This window comes from Amphiprion ocellaris, chromosome 8 (assembly GCF_022539595.1).
Source record: "Amphiprion ocellaris isolate individual 3 ecotype Okinawa chromosome 8, ASM2253959v1, whole genome shotgun sequence".
Taxonomy (NCBI): Eukaryota; Metazoa; Chordata; class Actinopteri; family Pomacentridae; genus Amphiprion; species Amphiprion ocellaris.
This window is the reverse complement of record NC_072773.1, coordinates 27,620,731-27,645,279: the sequence shown is the minus strand read 5'-3', so window position 1 is coordinate 27,645,279 and position 24,549 is coordinate 27,620,731. Positions and strand designations below refer to the sequence as shown.

The 24,549-nt window shown below is 38.2% G+C and overlaps 1 long non-coding RNA gene across 1 annotated transcript; it reads left to right on the top strand.

The window, feature by feature from the left end:
• The first annotated feature begins 39 nt into the window (after window positions 1–39).
• On the top strand, window positions 40–24,088 carry LOC129349537 (uncharacterized). Its single transcript, XR_008602583.1, has 4 exons — window positions 40–1,230; window positions 7,075–7,178; window positions 22,810–22,924; window positions 23,137–24,088. It is a non-coding gene; the product is annotated as an uncharacterized LOC129349537 (long non-coding RNA).
• The last annotated feature ends 461 nt before the right edge of the window (window positions 24,089–24,549 follow it).

Below are 24,549 nucleotides of genomic sequence, written 5' to 3'. Positions count from 1 at the left end.
TGCTCTCCCCCTCTACTTAAATCTCCTTCTTGTACACACATGCATTCTCCACACTGCATCTGCTCCCTCCCTCTCTCTCTCTCTGTCTCTCTTTCACCCCCCCCCCCCCCCCCCACACACACACACACAAACACACACCTTTCTCAGCATTTATGTTTTCTTCACACACCATGCTCTCCTGGAAATTCCCACGTGCAGGTGATATTTTGAAGGGTTTAAATGTCTCAGATAGTGTTTTTTAGAAATTAATTAATAGTGCCGTTCTCTTTCAATTCTCACATTTCAACCTCTGGAATACGTATGGTTATAGCCTCCAGGATTGACGAGGGAAAGATGAAGACAGAAAGATAACAATGTGGAGACAAAGGCATAATGACATGATGCAACATGGATATGTGGATGTGAGGGTTCTGCAGAGTGAGGTTGAGACTGGGGCATGGGTTCAGCTTTGATGAGCAAGTGAAAGCTAAACGTCACAGTTAATCTTTACTAGCAAGCACAGTTTGCTGCCACCAGCAAAGGCACACTGGTGCGTGTACCCTTGCGCCCATGTTTGTTTGAATGCAATTTCACAATGCACTGGAGGATCTACTGGGAGCATTCTTCATGAAGAAAACCACATTATTCCGAAAGAAAACATAAAACAAAAGACTTCGCATCAGTCTTCATTACTTGCTTGCACACAATGGAAATGGGTGAATGTGTGACCTCAAAGAATGCAGTTCTTCATAAAGAAAATGTTGTATGCATTCATGTATGCATTTGAATGTAGAAATGTGCTTTCACTCATTGCAGAGCTGCCTAAGTGGAATACATGAGAGGGAGATAGAAAAAAAATGGGGGAGGGGGCCAAAAAACAGCCAATCAGTATTCACATAATCCTGTTTGATCTTGAGCATATGTTGTAGTTCTTATATACACATGAAACGCTATACAGATACAAATATGCAATTTCATATTTTCAGATTTTTTTTTTAGCAATAACACATGCCATAAAATGTGCACTACTAACAGACTTTTGGAATGTTACTGCATCTTTTTGTCTGCAGGCTGTTTGCGCTGCCTTTGTGTCCCTTCTGTCTGTTTCACAGAACCATCTGCTTAATCGTGGGCATGATACCTTGATGCTTACCTGAATCAGCAGTAAACAGGGACAGCAGCTACAGAAACACACCTGGTGGACACAGAGAGACAGCTGCCCAGCAGCTACCTCCAGCATGTCAAACAAAAGTATGTACGAAAAACTGTCATCAAACAATTCCATTCAATTCTGTCTTCTTTTCTGTCCTAAACTGATACTTACCTGATGTGAAGATGTAACGGTCACGTTTAGGGACTGATGAAATGACTTCTTGGCATTTTGATGTATGAATAGTTCAGGGACCCCCCCATCTATGCTTTACTGCACCTGCCGAGAATTCCCACAGTGTAGTTGAACTTCTACAAGTCATTTTGTTCAATCTGTTGATTTATTGCTAGAAGATGAGAGTACACACACAGTGTAAAGACAACCAAGCAGTGCAAACCTATCTGATAAACTGAGATTCAGGCTGTACAACTCTTCCCCAGTACACTGTGGTCACACTGCAAAAAATAAAGCAATGCAGCTGAAAAACATTCACTCACATGAAACATATCAGAGAGGACGCATGCACCGTTTTCTTTTATATGTATTGATTTAAACAGGCACAAGTTGCTTTTTCACTGAAAGCACAGAAGTGCTCCTTTTGTTGCTTGATTGGGCTTCTAACAATGTTGTGTGCCTTTAAGCACAGTGGAGATGAATTCAGCTTCAACAGATCCCCCTCCTCACTTTCCTCCCTGGACATGTCTGCTGTGCTTTGTGGCCCATTGTGACCACCTGAAAACACCAGTGTTCCACCCAGTTGTCAGTTCTGGCTGACCATATGCATGTGAGCACACACAGAATACTATTGCCGATGATAAAACCTGGAGACTCTCACAGAAACAAGTGTATTTAGAAGACTCTCCTTAAGGCGACTCTTAAGTGTGAAAAGGAACCATGCACAATATTGCCCTTCACTTGTCCATTGTCCATAGTGTTTACTTATGTTCTTACAAGTTGCCAACACTTGTAAATAGGTTCATTTATGTAAGAAGGATCTTGAGTATCAAAGCTGCCATTGAAAGGAATTTATAGGGCTAAATACCGTAATAAAAACATAAATGAGGACATGGGAGAGGAAAAAAAGCTAGTGACTACCCCATCATGCTATCATGTGTTTTGACTGTGACACCATGTGAATATGAATCATGTGTAAATTAATTTGCTTTTGACTACTGGGAGTATACTTACAGTTATATCATTACATTATCTTACATTTCTTAGATCACTTTAATATTTTCTCCAATATCACATCCAAAACATATTTACAAATAGTAAGAATAATTGCAAACAGCCATTACCATTGTGGTACCAGTAAGAGACTGTGTCCGCTATATCCATAGCGAACACAGTCTCCAGAACCAACAACTGGGTGGATATATATGCAATTGTTTCATGATTGTTGCTTCCCAGACATCTTCGCCGTCGCCATTAAGGTCATCATTATCATGCATCGCTCGAATGATCCTCACTTAAGTGCATACATATGCATGAAGATGGAGGGCACATTTCACTGATCACATGTCAGTGCACCTTCAGTATAATATTTATCACTATTAAGCTTGTCACAGATGTCACTGCAGTGCGTGTTTTTTGTAGAATTCTCCTGAACACAATTTACAAACCTCAAAGTTGTTTTTTTTTTTTTTTTTTTAAACCACGTGTGCTGTGTATCATCTCATTCTTGGATGTATCACATTCCTCATTCTCTGCCTCTGTCTTTGTCTCTCTATTTGTCCTCCTCTCTCTTGTCTCTCTTTGTCTTATTGTGGAGCTAGTAAAAGCTACTGTTTCGATATGTGGGTCAGGATTCTGTGTTTCATTTCTTGAAAGCCAGGAGAATAAAGAAATGACTCCCAGGAATACAGGGAGCGAAAATTGTTTTGTTGTGAGAAAAGACAAGAGTGTAGTCACATGTTGGTATACATTGGACTGTAACTAATCAATAATCCTTGTTTCTTTCATAGCCACTCTGGCAGGAATTCAATAGGACACATGCAGGTGTGCTTCCTATGATGCTGTCAGGAGATGGTTATTGACTATCCCATGTGACTTCAAATGGTTCTCACATTGATGGATAGGACATCACGAGGACAGCCACTTTCTGATAGATCAAAGCTTGTTTAAATTTGCATCATACATGGATGATTTCAAAATATAGAGCATACATTATGAATACATTTTTTCTGCAATCCCACATGTATGATAATATGCATCTTGTCCTAATAGTCTCGCATAGTCAGACGTAAACTACCTTTCAAAAGTTTGAAATCACTTAGAAATGTCCTTATTTTTGAAAGAAAAGCAGTTTTTTTTCCAATTAAGATAACATTAAACTAATCATAAATACAGTCTAGACATTGTTAATGTGGTAAATGACTATTCTAGCTGGAAACAACTTTTTGAAATGCCTAGATAAAAACAAATTAAAGCAAGAAAATGAAATACAATGTACATTAACATATGTATTTCCTTTTGGTTCATGTATTTAATCCGTTGAAAGCGTACGTTAAAAGGATAATTATTTAATTTTTAATCTTTAAAAAAATAACAATGGCAGCTGTGTAGCATGGTGGACGTAGAAATAAGATTTGCAGCTGTGTTGCTACCCTCTGGATCTGGACAGCATTTTGAAATCAATTCACAACTTTATCAAACATGTATCATCATACAGGATAATGTCATGCTGGCTGTTCGCCATCTAAAGCACAGCAGAAGTTGCGAGATGCAGCAAGCATTAATATAAATTGAAAACAGAATGTCTTAAAACAAACAAAATCTACTTTTTGGAGTCCAAACTATAAGCCAGAGATGCTGTGAAATAACTTCAAAAGAGGCATTCATGTCAGACATCCTGGGCTGAAGCAGTCCTATAAGAAACAATGGCTCAAATCTCCTTCTCTGTGCAGGTCTGATCTGCAGTCACTTGAAACATTTGTTTAAGGTTGTTGCTGCCAAAGGAAGTTTGACCAGTTATTAAATTTAATGACTCACTTACTTTTTCCCTCAGCACTGTAAATGTTTAATGGATGTGCTCAATAAGAACAGAGAATATTAAGCACAATGAGGTTATCCACACTAAGAATCAGATCACATTTTAGAAAAAGTTAATGCCATAACTGAATTATTACAAATAACTTCTATTTTTTTCCCCCATTATGAATTCTACACAACAGTTGAATAGCTGAGTAGCTAAATGGAGTTTGGATTCACTCTGAGATTTATCTAACACACAGCAGCAACCACCACAGCTCAGCAGGAGTCTCAACTTACAGACTAGAGTCTTAGCGAGGCTTAGGCAGTTTACTTGTAACAATTATCACAAAATAGGAAGAGCTGGCAACAAGCTGAGGAGTAAATCCAAAAGCCTGACACAGGAAATATGAGGTAGACAGAAGGTTATACAAGCCAGCAAACAGATTCAGCAAAGCATACCCACTAATGGTTAATACCAGGAAAGTGGAAAGCCATAAAACTCACAGACACAAAAGCAAATAGCTAAGGAAATAACTAGTATGAAAAGCTGCATGGCCACTGTCAACAAACTGGCTTGAATATTCTGTCAGGTCAGGGTGACCGAAGTGTGACTGGATTTATGTGAGAAAGAATGAAATAAAAGAACCCAAGAAGCCTTTCAGACGACAGTTTCAGATGAGTTTCAGAAGCTATATAAGGCTTTGAACTAAATGTGAAGGCTACAACATTAACATGGTCACAACGACTATGCTAAGTCAAAGAGTTATTGAGATATGTCAGCATGGACCAAAGCTGTGGACAGACTGACCAACTGTAAGACTTCAGACTGACATTTAATAAACAAATGTGAAAATAATGTAAAATATATGTGAAATAATGATTTTTTTAAGCTAATTTAAATAATTTGACAGATCAAACATTGTAAAATAACAAATTACTCTCTGTAAAAATTACACATTTTTGTAAAACATGTAAATCAATCTATTATGTGATTTTACAAGATATTATCTTAAAATTAACAAAACAGGGAAAATCTGTAAAACAATAGTGAATGTTTAAAAAAATGACATTTTAAAATTGTTTAAAAACACATAATTTTTGTATTGCTAGTTTACTAGCATGACAAATAGCATGACTTACAATGTGTACTAGGCCAGTCAGCAAGATGCAAACAGGTCCCAGGCCAGAACAGTCAAGCAGTAAAATTGTTGATTGGAAAGCATCTAGCAGATGCTAAACAACTTTTCTGAGCGCGGATGCAAGGATGTGTTTTCACACTGACTCTAAACAAGGTGGGATTCATTCTACCAGCCCCATGCTGCGGTGATGGTGGTGATGAATTTGAATGTCAGATTGAGTCAAATCCCACAAAAGCAGCTTATCTGCTCAGCCAACTGAAACAAAGTGATTAATGACTAATTGAGTTTAACAACTTGACAAAGCGATGACAGTGACCTTGGGCTGGAGTAAACAAGCACTACAGTGAGTTTGCCTCTGGTGTGATCAAACAGCCACACTCACTGATTCATGCAAGTGCATACATGCATGAACATACAAGAACCTTTACCACAAACATATAGTAGTTCTCTGACTGTATAACTCTTTTCCTGTCTCTAAATATCTATATATCTCATCAGACAGTCCCATAGAATGTCTTATATGGCCATATCCATGCAAGCTCTAATGTCATACTGAGTTTGTACACATCAAGCATGTTCTCTGTGTTGTCTCGCTGCTTTCACCAATGAAAAGTGAATAGGCTGCATTCTGTATCTAGTGACTTTCCTTTGTTTTACTCAAATGAAGTACTGTTGAGTAATGTAACTGTCTGAATTTCATTCCCGCAGTTTTTTCCTACTGTATATTGCAATGTGACCATTTCAGTTACTAAAGAAACTGTAGGTTTAATCTTGGTTTGGCATGAATAAATCTTTCTGAATGATTTCCTACAGTAGTGAAACTACATAACTTTTCAGCCACAACCGAGTAAAATGGAAGAAAAAGAGTAAAACAAGGTAAACTTAGGCAACAAAGAGATTCACGTTATTTTGCTTTTTTTTTTTTTTTTTTGTCCAGGACTTATTCTTTACAACTGCATTTATGGAGAAGTCAAAAGAAAAACCAACATAAAGTGTCTAAGTAAGGTGTTGGGTCACTATATGCCCTGAGAACTACTCCAGTGGTCCTTGATATTAATTTACAAGACTCTCTAACTCAACGCAAGGGATGCAGCACCATTCTGCCAATACATATTCCCTCGTTTGGTGTTTTGATGGTGTTGGTGGCCTGACACATCAATTCAATGCTTGATGTCCTTTTCATACTCATCAAACCATTCATTGAGCCCTCATGCCCTATAGACAGAGGCTTTGTCAGCCAGCAAGAGACCACCACCATAAGGGCTTATGAGTGTCTCATTATAGGATAAAGGTGATCAATCAGAAAAACTTTGTATTGACTTTTAGTGTCCTCTAAAGGGACTCAGTGGACCCAAACCATGCCAGCAAAATACCCCTCATAACAAAACACAGCCACTGGGTCCCCTCCCAACTGGGGTCAGTGGTTCATGATTTTCCTTTAATTTGTCATCCGTCTGTATCTTGAACTGTGGCTGTGGGTCAGACTATATGGAGGGAGGAAAACCAGTCACAATTTTGCAGCTGGCTGCCTTTAATCTTCTCTTATTGTTTTTAATTTAATTTGACCCTCACTCATGTTGTATTGACTATGTTTCATTTTTCCTGCCTGCTGCATGAGTGATTTTAGGTTTTTTTTACATAGTTTCTCTTGTACCTCAGGCAGATCAAACTGCATAATGCCCACCACTGCTTGCTTGCTCTACTTATTACTTCTCCTTCCCATCCCTCGCATAGCAGCAATTCATGTCTCGTGTCGCTTGTTCATTTGACCTGAGTCTTCCCATTGATTTGTGACTATATAGTAACTGATCATTTTATCATCTTTTTCATTAGATTTGCATTTCTCTGTCAGGCCAGTCACCTGATAAAAAGACACGTCGTTACATGTCAGACGACGCTTCTGAGGATGACTGCAGATGCAGTCGAAACATGTCAAGGTAAGAACATCCTTAATAATCCTTACTAATTTGTCTGTTAAAAAGAAACGCTAATCAGTCATTCAGGCATTATTCATTCAAAATGAGTTGCCATTCAAGGTCAGATCTTTGTGCCATCACATTCAAGTTTCGCTTAGTAGAATTTATAAAGCTCTGGGCTGATAATAATCTAAAGATTAAGTGAATACTACCATCTCAGTTTCTCAGTTTCAATCTTCTTTTTGGTGTTATGTTATGAAAAGATGAAAGAAAATCATAATTGGCATGTTAGCCCTGGCAAAATTAATGGTTTGTAGCCAAAACAAACATGTCATATTTATACCCTCAGAATATCCAAGCAGGTTGGATGAATCAGGCCAAACCCCGACTACCAGTCAAAGTAGACAAACATAATTCACATCTTTTTTTTATTAAATTAAACAAAGTGAGAGAGGCAATAGTTCAACAGAGTTCAGTCTCTCAGAGTCCTGTCCAGTTATATTTTATATTTAGTTGGCTGTGTAGAGCAAGGGAGACAGAGGAAGAGAGTGAGGCGGGCCACAAATGAAGGTGAGTGACAGAGAAAAATTACACAAAGTACCCACTTTATTGGGGTGACTCATTGAAGGCACTCTGATGAAGGTACGATAGCCAAAAATATTTGCTCAGATGAATTCCGCATACTGACCGAATTAATTACAGCAGAAATATCTCACTTTCCTCTGACAGACAGCTGGAATGGAATTACAATATCATGCAGCTTGATTTAGGAATACCTACAAACTGCTACCTTGGAACGCTGTTCTTCTGATTTATTGTGGATAGAAAGAAGTCTTTATTTTGTTTATTCCATTTCCATATTCATGAATAACCAACCACAAAAATTCTCAGCAGGAAATTTAGAGATGATGGTTTTGAATTTAAAATAGTTTTATTTCGTTTGTTTTTATCTATTCAGCAGGTTATCAGGCTTCAGCTAGAGTGAAACTCTTGCAATAAAAATGAAACTACAGGTGCCACATTAAGAACAACATGTGTTGAGCTTGTACACAAACTGTTCTGGCTTATAGAGCAGCATGTTGTGATGGAGGTCAATATGTTTACTGGTCAATGTATAGATTTAGCTAAGAAGACAAAATGACGGACAACTGGATAGCAATAAAATAAAACAGAGCCTGCTGCTAAAACTGTAACAGGCTTAGTTTGTGTCTGGACTTGACCTTGAGGCAAGTGGGGACTTACTCTGCAGTCGTGCTATTTATTTATTAAGATGTCATAAATTTTACAGAAACAGAAGTAAGAGAACAGACATCAAATGATAGTCATGTTGCCATCCAAATATAATTACATAATTCTAAGGTTTCCCAGAAATCAGAGGAGGAAAATGCTTTCATCCAAGGCTATGTAAAATTAGAAGGTGGGCAAGCAAAGATAAATAGTTGCTGATGCTAATTCTCTAGCTCAGTGGCATTAAATCAGTGCAGAACAAAAAAGTGCAGTTCACATTAGTTCAATTCAGTTTCATTTACTGTGCTTATAAAAAAGCATTCATTCCCCTTGTAATTTTTCCTCTTTATATTGCTTTTCAATATTGAATCATGGTCAAATTGATGTGATATTTTTGACAAGAATTTGCAAAAAAAAAAAAAAACTCTTCCATGTCAAAGTAAACACAGATTTCTACAAAGTAAGGCCAATCAATTAAAAATATAAAATGTAAAATAAGTGACTACATAAGTATTCACCCCCTTTAAAGTGACTTACTTAATTCAACACAGGTGCATCCAGTTAATGCTAGAACTCACAATTAGTGAAATATAGATTTTCCAAGTGCAATGAATGTATCTAAATGGACTGTAGTACAAAAATATCTGTATGTGGAACGTCCTGTCACTAAAGAATCTTGGCTATTACTACACCATGATGATAAAAGAACACTCCAAACAACTCTGTGAAAAGATTATTAGAAAGCACAAGTCAAGGTATCAGTACAACAAAATGTTGAATTCATTGAATAAAGTGCAGTTAAATCAATCATTAATAAATGAAAGGAATATGGCAGATGTGTAAATGTGCCTGAACTAGGTGGCCATGCAAGAGAGACAAGTGCAGGGGCCACCAAGACACCTATGATTCTTCTGAAGGAGTTGCAAGCTTCAGTGGCTGAGAGACTCTGCATACAAAATCTGTTTCCTCTTCTTCACCACTCAAAACTTTATGGAAGAATAGTCATAAGATAACCGCTTTAAAAAAGAAAGCTTATATTAAATCTCAACTAGAGACTCTGGTCTGATAAAACCAACCTTTCTGGCCATCAGACTAAATACTACGTTTGGAGACACTGAACACTGCACATCATCACAACCACACCGACCCCATTATGAAGCATGGAGGTGGCAGCGTCATGATGTGTGTATGTTTCTTGGCAACACGTCCTGGAAGGCTTGTAAAGATGGAAGGTAAAATAAATGCACAAAAGTATAGAGAAATCCTGGAGGACAAACTGATGCAATCTGCAAGAGAACTGCACCTTGGGAGAAAATGTATTTTCCAGCAAGACAATGACCCCAAAGCATACAGCCAAAACTACACAGAAAGGGTTTAAAGACAATAAGGTTCTGGAGTGACCAAGTTAGAGCCCAGACCACAATCTAACTGAGAATTTGTGGCTGGACTTGAAAATGGCTGTTAACATATGATCTCCAGGCAATCTGACAGAGTGTGACTAGTTTTGTAAAAAAAAAAAAAACAAAAAAAAAAACAGTAAAACTGCAGTGTCCAGCTGTGCAGGACTGATTGAGACCTATCCACACAGGCTCAATGCTGTAGTTGCAGCCATTTACACTTCTACTCAGTACTGGCATGAAGGGGGTGAATACTTCTGCAATCACTTATTTTATAATATACACTGCCATTCAAATGTTTGGGGTCACCCAGAAAATTTCATGTTTTCCATGAAAACTAACACTTTAATTAATGAGCTAACATAACTGCACAAAGATTTTCTGATCATCAATTAGCCTTTCAGCACACTTAGCTAACACAATGTACCATTAATTGAGTTCAATTTTATTTATATAGCGCCAATTACAGTTCAAACTGTCTCAAGATGCTTCACAGAACCCAATATGCATTAAATATGCACTGTACATAGCACCTAATCATAACATAAGGGCACTTTCCATAGTAAGGTCAAAACCTTATTATAATAATGAGATAAAGAACTGAAGGTGTCCTGCTGTTTGTTTCCACTGGTTTCGGTGAGGGGAGAGTGCAGAGAGAAAAGGTGAGCAGTGAGAGATAAACATCAACCAATATAACAGGAAATGCTGAGAAAATTGGAGAGTCCAGTAACAGCAGGTCAGAAACATGCAGCTCCAGAGCCAGAAATACCTGCAGAGAGGTACAGAGAGAGAGAGGACAGAGAGGACAAAACACAAACTGCAGGAGCGAGGAGACAAAAGTTAATTACATCCAGTACTGGCATATAGTGACGGAGACAAAAAGAAGAGAGGAGAGTACTCACCTAGCAGTCTGGGCCGACAGCAGGAATCTGAGAAACAGTTGCTCCACACGTTTGCTTCGTTTACACCATGATTCATTTGTTTGATAAGTCTGTTTCCATTACACTGAGTCACATTTTGTTTTGATCATTTCAAGTGGATTTTTGTTTGTAGTTATGTTTTTTATTCCCTTTAGAAAAACACTTTCCTTTTGTGTCTATGTTTTGTGCTACTTCTGGTGTTTCACCTTTTCCTGTCCTTGTAATAGTCTGATTGGTTTCATCTGTTCTTAACTACCCTGCTCTAACTGGAATTCATTTTTGCCCTATTCAGGCATGGGGTATGGAACATTACTGACTTCATCAATCCATTAAATAGACAGCATTCTGTCTTTCAGGCATAAGTTATCTGCACAGTGCCAGAGTGAGTCAGAGTACGCATGCAAAATTTGTCATTCATGCCAGATTAGACAATACACCAAGTGATGTATAATGCATAATAATGCAATAACAGAGTAACAAGAAGATCTCGTAATAGGACAAATCATGATCCACCAAACAAACAAATATTGCCAACTGGTTAAACGTGAGTTCATAAGTTCATCAATATCACTACTTCATTTAAGGCACAATCCGAAGAAAATTTTGATTATGTAAAAGTTGCTTGGATGTACGTTCCACGTGAAGTATTCTGGTAGATTACCATTACACAACACAAGTGGTATGACTTATGCAGTCCCTTTATGCTGCTAACAATAAAGACAAATAATGTTAAAAAAAAAAATCAATCTATAAAAATAAAACAACTTTCATGGTGATGTGGAGGATGAATTTAGTAATTTCACATTCAGTGTGATATTCTTGTAATGTGTGAGACAGTTTTAACTGTTTTTCTTTCAGCTGATCAGTGGTGCTAAACAGTTTTAGGAGCAAGTAAAGAAACAATATAAAGCATCTTTTAAACTGATAAGCAGGCTCGCTGCAAATCTTATAAAGCCAAGCAGTACAACACTTTAGTGCTTTATCAGTCTGTGTTTAAAGATTATGTAGATATTTGAAAGCCTGTAGAGCAAAAACTGCAGCTTTAAAAACTCTTACCCTCCTCATAACCCTTTTGCAGTTTTATCTGTACACTTTGCATTGTCAGATTTAGCTTTGGTTGGATTTTACTAATGCTCTCTCCCAGCGCCTGCCATTACCGTAGTCCAGAACAACCAGCATTAAAACTGAAATGACCTTGCTAATCTCAAATTCTGCTTTATATTTAAGACTTCTGGATCCTTTAGTAGCATTTTGTTTGCCTGCCTGTTCCTTTTTCACCAAGTTCCCTAAGTTCTCCTTTTATAAAGGAACTTACTTACTTTTGGTCCTCTTGAACTTAATACAAAAAAACGTTTGTTGTCTTTCTGACACAGACTTATTCCTTCAGCACCATCCATAGATTCTTGATCTTGAAGTCAGAACTTTGGAAAGGTCAGTCTTAAACCTTAATCCTAGCCTGTTGTAGCCATGTCTTTACCACTTTTGTTGTGCATTTGGGGTCATTGTCCTGTTGAAACACCCAACTGCATCCAAGACTCAACCCTCTGGCTGATGACTTTAGGTTTTCCTGAATAATGCAGAGGTAATCCTCCATCTTAAACATTCAATTTACTTTGTGTGAAGCCCCAGCACCACGGCACAAGAAGACCCAGACCATAACACTGCCACCCCCATGCTTGACAGTAGGCCTCATCTTCTCTTGTCCAAACACATTTCTGGTCATTGTGGCTAAATAGCTCAATTTTTGTTTCATCTGACCACAGAACTTTTCTCCGGAAGGCCTTTTATTTGTCAATGTGATCAGCGGTAGACTTACATCAAGCTTTAAGGTGTTGTTTTCTTTGGAAAGGGCTTCCTCCTTGCGTGGCAGCCTCTCGGTTCATGGCGATGTAAAACACACTTGACTTTTGGTGATTCTTGGTTGATTCTTAAACCATTCTGACCAACTGTCTCTCAGCATCAGGTGTTAGTTTTCTATCTGATTGTGGCAGTGACACAACTGTACCATGCACTTTGCACTAAAAAGAACAGATGATTATGGATTTGTAGCTGCTTTTAATTGGCTCAAAGTGACTTTCTTGCCTTGTTCAAGTCAGTTATTTGCTTTTTCAGATCTTTCCTGAACTCCTCAGATTGCATTGTTTGCTGTTGAGTCTAATAAACGTATTGCATGGGCCCTATTTAAATTAGCTCAGAGTTACAAGCTGTAGTCAATCATATTACTCACAAGAAGTTAGGGGGCCATTCCACTATGAAAATTTGATTAAAACAGCTTTCGACATCATTAAGATAATTCAAATGGCTGTATATGTATTTTTGACCCAGGAGATTTTGTAATTTTTTTCCAGAAGACCTATAATACATTTATGAAAGAACCAAAATGCCTGATTGTGGGTTTTTGTGTGTGTGTGTGACAAAGACTTTTTGATTTCAATGATTCCATCATAGAAAATTGAGTCACTGGCAACTTAAGACCGCTGTGATATACATGATCTTTACAAGTGCGTGTACATTTTTGTTCATAAGTGTATGTTTTCACAGTATCTGCTACAATAACCTAGATATGTGTGAGTATGAGTTAGTCACTTTTGTTTTTTAACATTCAGCACACACACTCCTCCACACTTTCAATTACACAGACTAAAGCCTCTGCAGTCAATTTTCCTGTTTTACAGTTGGTTTGTCACACTTTTTTCTTATTACCTGTCCTCTCTGCTCCTGGGTTGCTCTTTCTGTCTGTGTTGTAACAAGCTGATTTCTTTAATCTGTAATACTCACTGTGCTGCTTCTCAATTAGTCAAAGTTTGTCTGTCTGCTCTGATGTCTCTTTCTGGTACTCCCTCCATCCCCTGGCTCACCTCCAGTCTCTGTCTCCTATGTAGGTCACCTCCAGTACTTTTGTATAATAGCTTGTCACATAGTTTGTCTCCTATTAGTGAAACAGAAGGCTTTGTGTCTCAGTACATTAATTCTGCCCTTTTGATAAAATCTCTGTCCCTCATGTAACCTAACTTTCTTTCTCACTTTTATTCAATTAGTTTTGTTCCTGACAATCTACAAAGGGCAATTCTATGCTAAACATCTGCATTTGTCAGTGGCCTAACAAGTCTTGCATTGCAATTTTCTCAGCCTCCAGACTCCAAACACAATCTTTATTCTCTGATCGCCAACTTGCCTTTCCATAGTCTCTGCTCATGACTGGGCTTCTTCATTGCTGTCTACACTTCCCTCCAAAAGTATTGGAACAGTGAGGCCAGTTCCTTCCTTTTTGCTGTAGACTGAAAACATTTCGGTTTGACATCAAACGATGACTATGAGACAAGAGATCAACATTTCAGCTATTATTTCCAGGTATTTACATCTAGATCTGATACACAACTTAGAAAATGGAACACTAAATTTTTAGGTGAGCAAAAGTATTGGAACAGATAGACTTAAAATAGATAAAAGTGAATAAGACGTAATATTTAGATGCAAATCCTTTGCTTGAAATAACTGCATCAAGCCTGTGAGCCATTGACATCACCAAACTTTTGCATTCTTCTTTTGTGATGCTTTTTCAGGCTTTCACTGCAGCCTCTTTCAGTTGTTTGTTTTGAGGGGTTACTCCCTTCAGTCTCCTCTTTAGCAGGTAAAATGCAGCTCTATAGGGTTTAAGTCTGGAGATTGACTTGGCCAGTCTACAACCTTCCACTTCTTGTCCCTGATGAAGCCCTATGTTGTTTTGGCAGTGTGTTTTGGGTCATTATCTTGCTGCACGATGAAGGATCTCCCAATTAGTTTGGTTGTGTCTTTCTTTAAATTGGCAGACAAAATGTTTCTGTGGACTTCTGAGTTCATTTTGCTGCTGCCATCATGTGTTCCATCATCAATGAAGATTAATGAGCCCGTCCTAGAAGAAGCCATGCAAGCCCAAGCCACGACATTACCTCCACTGTGCTTCACAGATGAGCTTGTATGTTTGGGATCCTTTCTTTCTCCAAACTTTAGCTTTTCCAACACTTTGGTAAAGGTTAATCTTTGTCTCATCAGTTCATAAAACCTTGTCCCAGAATTTTTAAGGTTCATCTCTGTACTTTTTGGCAAATTCTACCCTGACCTTCTTATTCTTCTTGCTAATGAATAATTTGCATCTTCTGTTGTAACCTCTGTACTTTGATCATAAAGTCTTCTGTGAACAATAGATTGTGATACCTTCACTCATGCCCTCTGGAGGTTGTTACTGACTTCACTAACAGTTGTTTTAGGGTCTTTCTTTAAAGCCCTCGCAATGTTTCTGTTGTCAACTGCTGCTGTTTTCCTTGGTCTATCAGTTCGATGTCTGTTACTTATTCCACCAGTGTTTTTTTCTTCTTCTTCATGATATTCCAAATGGATGTGCTGGCTATGGCCAATGTTTGTGCAATGGCTCTGATTGAATTTCCATCTCCTCTCAGCTTCACAATTGCTTGTTTGTTAACTCCCTGGTTTTCATGTTGGTTACACTTCTAACTGTAGATGCAGTCTACACAGGCAAAACCCAAGTCTGAAAGTGAATGTAGATAATGAGTGCTATTTATTGTTTAAATAATCAATGTAATAGGACACACCGGGGCAACAAAACACACCTGTCAGTCACATGTTCCAATACTTCTGCTCATGGAAAAATTTGGGGTTCCATTACAAATAATGCTATCTTCTAAGTTGTGTATCAGATCCAAATGTAAATACCTGGAAATAAAAGCTGAAATGTTGATCTCTTGTCTCATATTCATCCTTTGATGTCAAATGTTTTCAGTCAGCAAAAATAAAGGCATTGGCCTCACTGTTCCAGTACTTTTGGAGGAAAGTGAATATTTGTGAATAGGCTCAGTGTCTTACAATCCCATAAAACTGCTGTTGACAGTGTGTACAGCAAACCTTACAGAGTCCCATTTATGAAATCCTCATTCCTTGTGAAAATATTGCCATCACCACCATCCTCCCTAAGGGTCTTGACTCTGTCAGAATCTGCTGTAATCGTGAATGAAACACACCATGTGATGAAAATCATGATCTGTGCTATCAGCAGCAGAGGCGAGATCAGTTTGACCCGTTCTGTCCTTATCGTGTTTGTGTTCTGCTTGACGTTGCTGTTAAAAGACACTAACATGGTCACCTTGTTATCAGTACTTGCAATGTAAGTGAAGTGGTTCTGACAATTGGGGATTTATGTAGTGAAGAAAATTTTCACCTACTTCCTATTCGGATCATTGATTAATCTAAAATGTGCCAATCCTTTATTAATTTGTTGATTATAAATATGTTGTAGGTCTAATGATACTCGATATGATGTCCAAAGCAAAGTCTGAATTTAAACTACCTATTCAAGGTAACTTCTAAATTTAATGGCTAATTTTAAGAACTTTGCCCAGCTTTATAACCTTCCACACTTCTGAAGTCCATATAGGCTGATAAACTCTTCTTCCTTTCTTATCTTTTCTATTAGTCCCTCTGTCAGTAGTCTCCATGATATGGAATCGGCCCACCACGATCCAATTCATCATTTCCACACTGTATGACATTCCTTTTCACCACAACACTGCTGTTTTTACTTCTGTCATTTCTCCTCTCACAACTCCCATATTCTCTTACCCATGTCTCACTCTAAACCTTTGTATTTGGTTAATCTTCCTGTTGTTTTTATCTATATAAACGTCACACTGTATTCACACCCTACAGAAACACCTATACACAGGCCAGTATATAGATACAGTGGTGTAGCCACAAAATCCTACATTTGAAGCCCAGTGATGCTTTTAATAAATCTATTGCCACTCCCGTATAAATAATTAAATCCACTGAAATTGCAGCATGTTTCAGCCTCTTTACTCGAAGTGAGGGTTTCACTATGAAGATTTGCAATATTATTCCCATTATTTGTGATAACCTGAACATACAACAAAGTTAGAAAGCCATTTTCATTCACCCTTATATTGAAAAAGGATTACATGAGAAAAAAGATATAAAAAAGGACCTTGCTTAAAATTTATTTGCAGAATAAAGGTAAGGACTAGCAAGTACTGTGTTGCACTACAAGTATAAATAAAGTATTATATACACAGATATTATATAAATATTATGAAACTTTAGGCATCTAGACAAGGTCCATAGATATACAAAGTGAGTAGTCTGAGTAGTAAAATAGAAAACACTGGATTAGACACTGCTATGACTCTTAAACTGGTTAATGCAGAAATCACTTTTATAATAAGGTAATAATTCTTTCTGATGCTTGTGAAACACTGAAGTAAAGTAGTATCAGTCATTACTTGAGAAATATTATAGCAGCATAAAACAGCATGGTATAATTGTTTTCATTTGTGTGCTACCCATGTCTCATTTGTTAATTAGTCCTCTTATTATGTCGCGTCTCACACTTTCAGTTACAAGATCGCTTTCATACCACATAATAGTCAACACTAGTGTATTCTTATTACTTTTTGGTGTTCCTCATGTATAAGTTTTTGCCCCTTTTTTTCTTTTAGCCTTGTCTGAAAAAGTTCGTTTCATTTGTAGTGTTCTCTGTTCCTGGTTTATCCCTCTTGCCTCCTCCTCCTCCGTGTTGTCTCCTGAGTGATTCCTGGGTCAGTCCATGTCATTTCAGATAGCAGTGTTGCTCCACCTCTCAAGTCTTGTTCAGAGTTTACTTGCCCTCAGCTATGTTCTGTAAAATATTTATGCCGAATTTTGACAATTCTCTGTGTTTTGAGACGTGTGAATTTAGGTCTTTCCACTTACAAAAAGTGTCTCGCCTGGAAAGCCGATTAAAGAGTTTGGTATCTCGAGAAATATAACACCCACAGCCATGAAACTTAGCGAGGACACAGACTTAATGGTTTCCAACAGATTAAGATTATTGAATGCCACCAGCAGAATCTACATTTTTGCATATTGGCACTCGAAAATTACAGGAAGTACGAAATTTTAAACAGGGGTAACATTGTAGGAACAGACTAGAATAGGATATAGCCATATTTCCCTACTAAAAATCTGTCTTTCACTGATTTTCAGACCTCTTACATCAGTAGAATTTGATGTTGTGGATGCATTTGCAGGAACACAGAAAGTGGTGTGCATAGTGGTCATTGATTGTCATTATATGTGCAAAGTTACATATTGCTTCCATGTTGTCTTCGTGTTGAAATTTAACACAGTACAGTTATCTTTTGCCTTACAGATTGTTCCCATACTTAAAATGAACACTGAACAGAGAAAATGATGACAATTCAACACATAACATAAATCTCATGTTTACTGAAGCAATAATGTATCAACAAGACAAGTGAAATAGGATGTCAGAGTTCTACCAAAAATGCTAAATTAGAGCAGAGCAATGCAGGATTGGTTTGTCTTCCCCTCCTCATTGTAGTTGTAGCATGGATGGGTAGAGGACATGTGCTACTGACACCAATAGACAAATCAGATTGAGGCCACATGGACAATGCAGCATGTGTATCTAACAGCAAGTAGTCGCTGGATTCACCACTGACAAGGATGAAAAGGGGCAAGAAGTCAAGGGAAAGTTTTATGCAACCAAGTGCACCAGCTGTGTCTTCCATTAGGACTAACTGAGACAGTGCAGCTACATATTTCCTTAATACTGCGATTGAATCAGTTCCCCAGTACATGGTCATAACAGAAATGCCTGAGCTCTGCCTATGACATTCTTAGTTAATCCACCCTCTGTTGCCAGATTTTTTTTTTAGAAATTCATGATAATTTTGCTTCATTTACCAAATATTACACTTTTAGTTGGGTAACCATGTCAGATACCAATATCAAATGATTCTAAAATTCTTCCAGCAAGCTGTGTTTACCAGCTGCGTTCCACATTATCATATCAAATTTTTTAAAAAATTTTTCAGTCCTCCCCAGACAAACTGGCTCATCCTGCTGCAGGAGCAGAGTGAACAATTAGTACCTTACAGCTGGCTCATACCAGGCAAGCCAGGCCTTCATAGAATTGATCACTGACCCTTACTTGCTTTGACGTTGTGCGATCATAGGCAACGATAACCTCATGAGATGAGTAAAGTGTATCTCTGGCTATCCCAATCTAGCACTAGCTTTTTTGGAACCACTTGCTCCGTTAGTACTTGACTCTCATGTGATTTAACAGCTAACTAATGTAGATGTTGGCTTAACAACGTGGCATTTTATTTAAACTTTTCATTTTTGCTGAAATGGAGGGATTTAGACCTTACATGTCTGATTCTGAACGTTTAGTCTGTGGACAGAATACATGTGTGGTTAATAGTGATGCTTTTTGGGCTGAATATATTCAAGTTACAGATCATGAGCTGCAAACAATTTATCATAGTTGTAGTCTATTGTATATTAACACTGAACTGATTTAGTAAGTGTTTAATAGCAGAGAATCTTCTGGTAAGTGGGATATGAAGATTTTAATATCAGTCAATAGTGAAAGCTATTGTGTTGTGTTTTGCTTTTATCTATTTGATTGTTTAATAATGTTTTCAATTCGTTCACATAGTTTGAGAAGATACGGGAGATTTACATACAGCGGCAAATAGATATAAGGCTGATTCCATGAAATATCTGCAATAGCTGAACTATTACCTACAAACCTAGAAGGTCACCTGTGTAGCATTTTAACTAGTTGACCCGTCATAACCTGAAGACAGCATAACCGATGGGTCTGGTAACATTTTATTTAATTGGAATAAAGTCAAACAGGATGTCAGTGCTTCTGTGACTAGTTGTATAGACTGAAGGCAGCAGGAAACTGTTCAACTTGACTGTAGGTTTTTGTCCCCTGCTGCTGCCCCCTGCTCTGGTCTGGTTTCCAAGCATGACACAGTTCATTTCAAAAACATCTAATGCTTGGTAGCTCTGCATTTACTGTGGTCTGTGGAATAATTTCACATTACTGAAGAGGTACCCCCAAGTGATTACTCAGCGTGACAGCCTGCTATTTACTGGGCATGCATAGCAGTACAGTGAAGAGGACATGGGAGCTGAGGGTTCAAGTCATCAGTCATGGTTAGTGGTCCCGACTTTCTTTCTGGAGTGCTTTTTGCCCCCTCAGCTTCTTTTGTGTTCTTTGAATCCAAACTTTCTGCCAAGCTCCCACCCCATCTCTCTCTGTCTGCACCTAAGTTTCTCCCTCTGAACTTAAATACTAAAGGAAAATGAACAAGCACAGAGATAAATATTGTTTTCCTCCCTCCATAAATGAGGACTGAATAATGCCGGTGAAGTTAAAGATTAGCAAGTGCGGCACAGAAAGAAGCCTGGAAGTCGGAAAAATAGCAGTAATAATCCTCCTTAAGTCAGCCCTCATCCCTCTTTTTATCCCAGTAAGACACACTGTCCCACACTGTAGCAGCCCTGCCTGCCTCTAAAGCAAAGACTAAGAATCACATTTATCATCAAATGTGCAGTTTGCTTAAAGCCTCTGCGTTTAAATAAGCAATGCTTTGTTTACATAGCACCAGTCATTTCTAAACCAGCATGCAATATCAATGTCGTTTGTTTCTCTTATAATTAGGAGAGACACGAGTTAATGTTGCTGAGTGAATGCAGTGGAAATCCGGAAAAGCAATGAAGTTATTGTAGTTTTAACTTTATAAGTTTCGATATGCACAGAAACAATCTTACCCTGCAGCTATGTTTAATAGTGACATGTAGAATCAAGACCCTGTTTCCAACAAATTATGTTCATATCAACCAATTTACAAAAAAAAAAAAAAAAAACACTTTTGGAATGGAAGCAGCTGCAACCCCTCGACCCCCTTCTTTCAACATAATGGAGAAGGAGAATGTATACATATCGGCAAGTCACAAATCTATTGTAGTGAACACAAATGAAATTTCTTCACCTGAGAATTTTGTTCACCAAAATATCTGTTTTTCTGAGATGTTATTGAAATGCTGTTAAGGTTTTTGGGTTTTTTTTAGCCATTCATAACACTTAGTTAAGGTGAGGAAAAGGTTGTGAAGAGAGCCGCATGTTTGAAACCTTTTTAAAAAAATCTCTAACCAAAGTACTCATGTTGCCTATAACCACATTAAGGTCTAATAATGGGAACATCAGTGTCTGATGCTCTTTGGATACCTGACGCCCACTGCTCTTAGCACAGATGGTAAAACTTACCTTAATTTTAAAAAGAGGATCAGAGAAAAATAAAGAAAAAAGCAAAAAAAAATAATGCAGAAATTTGTTCTCTCCTTCTGTTTCTATTCATGCACTTTTCTCCACCAACATCATATCAGTGCTATGGCCAACTGTAATTCATCCCGTTTTATGTTTCTCTGTATTCATAATCTGTAGTTATTCAGTCGACTCTTGGTCTCAGGTCCAAACACTCTTCTCTTTCAGTCACCACCAGGAAATCATCACCTCAATCAAATCCAACTACTCCGATCACCAAGCTCCACCACCAGCACCAGTCCATGCCAATATGTTCTGCTTCCCCAAGCCAGCATTCCAGCAAACCCAACCTTAGGACATTTCAAAAGACTGTACAATAGACCTGTGAAATCATTCATGTTCAGTATAAGTCGTTTGCTTTGGGTCCAATAAATCTATATGCTTAACAAATAATATTTCTGTGCCTTTACTTAAACAGGATTTATGATGCATGATTTTTTTAGCTTAATTGATTATTTTATTATGTTATTTGGTACTTTTATGAACGCACAGCATCTCAATACTTCTCCTACAGCTGTCTGTATGCATTTTTTTTTTTTTTTTTTTGTCGTTTTCAGGTTTGATCTTTGGGATTTCTCATTCAAACAGTTATGGCACAGTCACATGGCTGCACACAATGTAAAACACTGCACAATACCCTGTCCCATTATCTACTTGACAAACATCCAAAAATGTACAAAATGGCCCAGTTTTCAGGCTGTTCACAAAGAAACAAGATGGACTTCACATAGACAGGAAGGTTTACACCAATAGCTCTCTTCACTCAAAAATTGTTTTATTGAAGCTACAGAACATTAACTGTGTTGATTGCTTTTCTTGGCAGAGGTCAGTGTAAAAGTCCAATTCACTACAAGGCCACAGAGTAATGCCGATATACCTTTAGAGGATCTCTAAATAAAAATCTATACAGGGCCCACCATGCTGCTCTTTCTTGAAAGTCTGCGGAAATTGATATTGCCACAATAAATTATATTATTCTACATGTGAAATGTTGTTTTTGTTCTCTGTTTTTTGGTTCTCTCCTTGTCTCTTGTCAATGTAACATTTTGTATTGACCTCATATGAGACTGTTCATTCATGAAATGTCATTGACAGTACACGGAGGTGCTGGAAACACAGAAATACCTGTATTTAACCACATCCAGCGCTTCTTTTTGTGCTGTAAAACTGCTGTGCTCTCATGCAAGTCTCTCTTTCTCATCCACCTCATTACTAGTTCTACCTGCTTACATGTCCTGATAAAGTCAAATCTATGTGCAGCAACAAGCTATAAAAACTCTATTGGCCCTTTAAAACCAAACATATGCTGTCATAGGGCAGTGGTGGTGCAACTGTGAAGTTCCAGACTAATGATCTGAAGGTCAGAGGTTCAAACTCCGATGCAGCCACTGTTGGGCCCTTGAGCAAGGCCCTTAACCCTTCCTGCTCCAGGGGCGCCGTACCATGGCTGACCCTGCGCTCTGAGCCCCACAATTGGGGGGATATGCGAAAATCTGAATTTCCCCTTGTGGGATTAATTAGGGATAATAAAATAATAGTTTTTTAAAAATAACCATGAGCAAACATCTGTTTTGTCTTAATAGAAATGCATTTCAAAATAGATAACAGAAATATACATTGCTTTTTGAATCTACATGATTCTTTATCACAAAGGAAATAATAACTTAGGGCTTCAACTAATGTTATTTTTGATTATGGACTGGTTAGCTGATATTAATTTCTACATCAAGCATTCAATCTATACGCATCGTGCACTTTATTAGGAACATTGCGCTCTCAAAAATGAAAGTTTTTTGAAAATGATGCGGCGCTGCACTGCATGCAGTGCATGCAGTGCCGCATCATTTTCCTGTTGATGGTCTCCACTGGTGACACATGGTGCGACACTGAAGCAGCCTGCCTTTTCCCCTCAGCCATCCTCTGGAGTGAGGACATGAGACTCCTGCCGGCCTCTTGGAGAGAGGGCGTGGACCTTCCCCCCCAGACTGCCGCTCCCCTGGAGCCTGACTTTCCCCTCCCTCACCTGTAGTGAGTTTTGGCCTGAGTGGCATTATAGTTTATTTGTTAATAAAACCTGTTTAATTGTGAACTGCCTGCCGACTGCCCTGTGTCGCTCTCACTTTGGGTTCAAATTCCCCTCGTACCGTGACATTTTTAAAATAGTTTTTAAATGTAATTTTTTTTTAACTGTCAGACCCGCTGCTGCTCTCCCCTTCCCCTGCCCTTTCTGTTTTTCCTAGGTGTGTTTGGCACAGAGGCTGCAGGTGGAATGTGATCCAGATCCGTAATCAGCATCAGCTGAGGCATGAGCAGGTTTAGCTCATCCAATCAAAACCCACCTCTGCTGCAATAAAGTCAGACGCCACTCACCACTCATTGCTGGCCTGTGAACGATCTATATCTGGATTCCACCTGCTTGTGCGCCGTGGTTTTCTGCCCACCTGGTCTTCCGAATACCTGGCTGAACGACTCACCTGCATTCCACTCACCTGGACCATTATCCTCCCTCAGCCACCTTCCCTGCCGTTTCACTGCAGGAGCCTGTTGTCACAGCCTCCGAACCCTGACGTCCTCACCACCAGCCACACACCGTGTCTGCTCCTGACCACACCATCCTGGTGAGAAGATTCCCCTGGTCCCTGTCCCTTCTGTATAGTTCAGCTAAGTCCCAGTCTGAGCATTCCAGTTTGTGTAGACCCAGAGTTATTCAGTGTTTGTTGGATTCCTGTGTAAGATAAGCTAAGATAAGATAAAGTTCTTTATTTCTCCCCACGCCAGGGGAAATTTACATTGTTTATTGAGTCTGAGTTCTCTTGGTAATTTGTCTGTTAAATCTGGGTTAGTATTGGAGTTCTGAATTTTCGGTGAGTGTAATCACTCTTGAGCTTTCGTAGACTTGTCTACAGTAGTTCTAGTGCTTTTTCGCTTAGTCTTCAGGTTAGTATTTGTTTCTTGTTCTAGTCTAGATTCAGTGTTTGTCTAGTGAGTGTAATCACTCTTCCGACTATCATTCCTGCCTGGGTATTACCTTCTGTGGATTAGTTAATTCCTGTTAAAATATTCGCGTTCCACCAGCTGCCTAAGGGCTCTGCTGAGTTAGTCTGTGTTTTGTAGAAATTCAGTGACAGTCACTTCCGGTTGTAGTTTTCTGGTTCAGTCTTGTAGTTTGGTATCTTGTGAATCTCTGTTAAATAAAACCTTTTGTTTTACACATACTTAACCATCTCTTTTCCTGAGCTTTAAAGGAAACCATAACATTAACAAATGACAGTAGTTTTACAGATTTTTTTTTTCCAGTTTGCTAAATTCCAGACTAAAACTAGCAAAAGCACAGAATACAGTATTTATGTTAATTATAGAAAAACAGGACAAATCTGTAAACAATATCCACATAAAAATATGTATTTTTCTAAACTCCAATTCATTTTTTTTTTTTTTTATAAATGGTAAATATCTTTTTAAATATCATTATTTTACAGACATTTGCTATTCTGTTAAATGTTTTTGCAGGTTTCTAAACACCACAATACTCCGCTGTATTTTAATAGATTTTTTTTTTTCTGGCACCCATGCTGCAAGGTTTTCACTATTTTTATTTTTCTTGGCTCCCTTTGCTCTCAAAGCAGTCTTAGTTTTTGGCAAATACCTCAAGA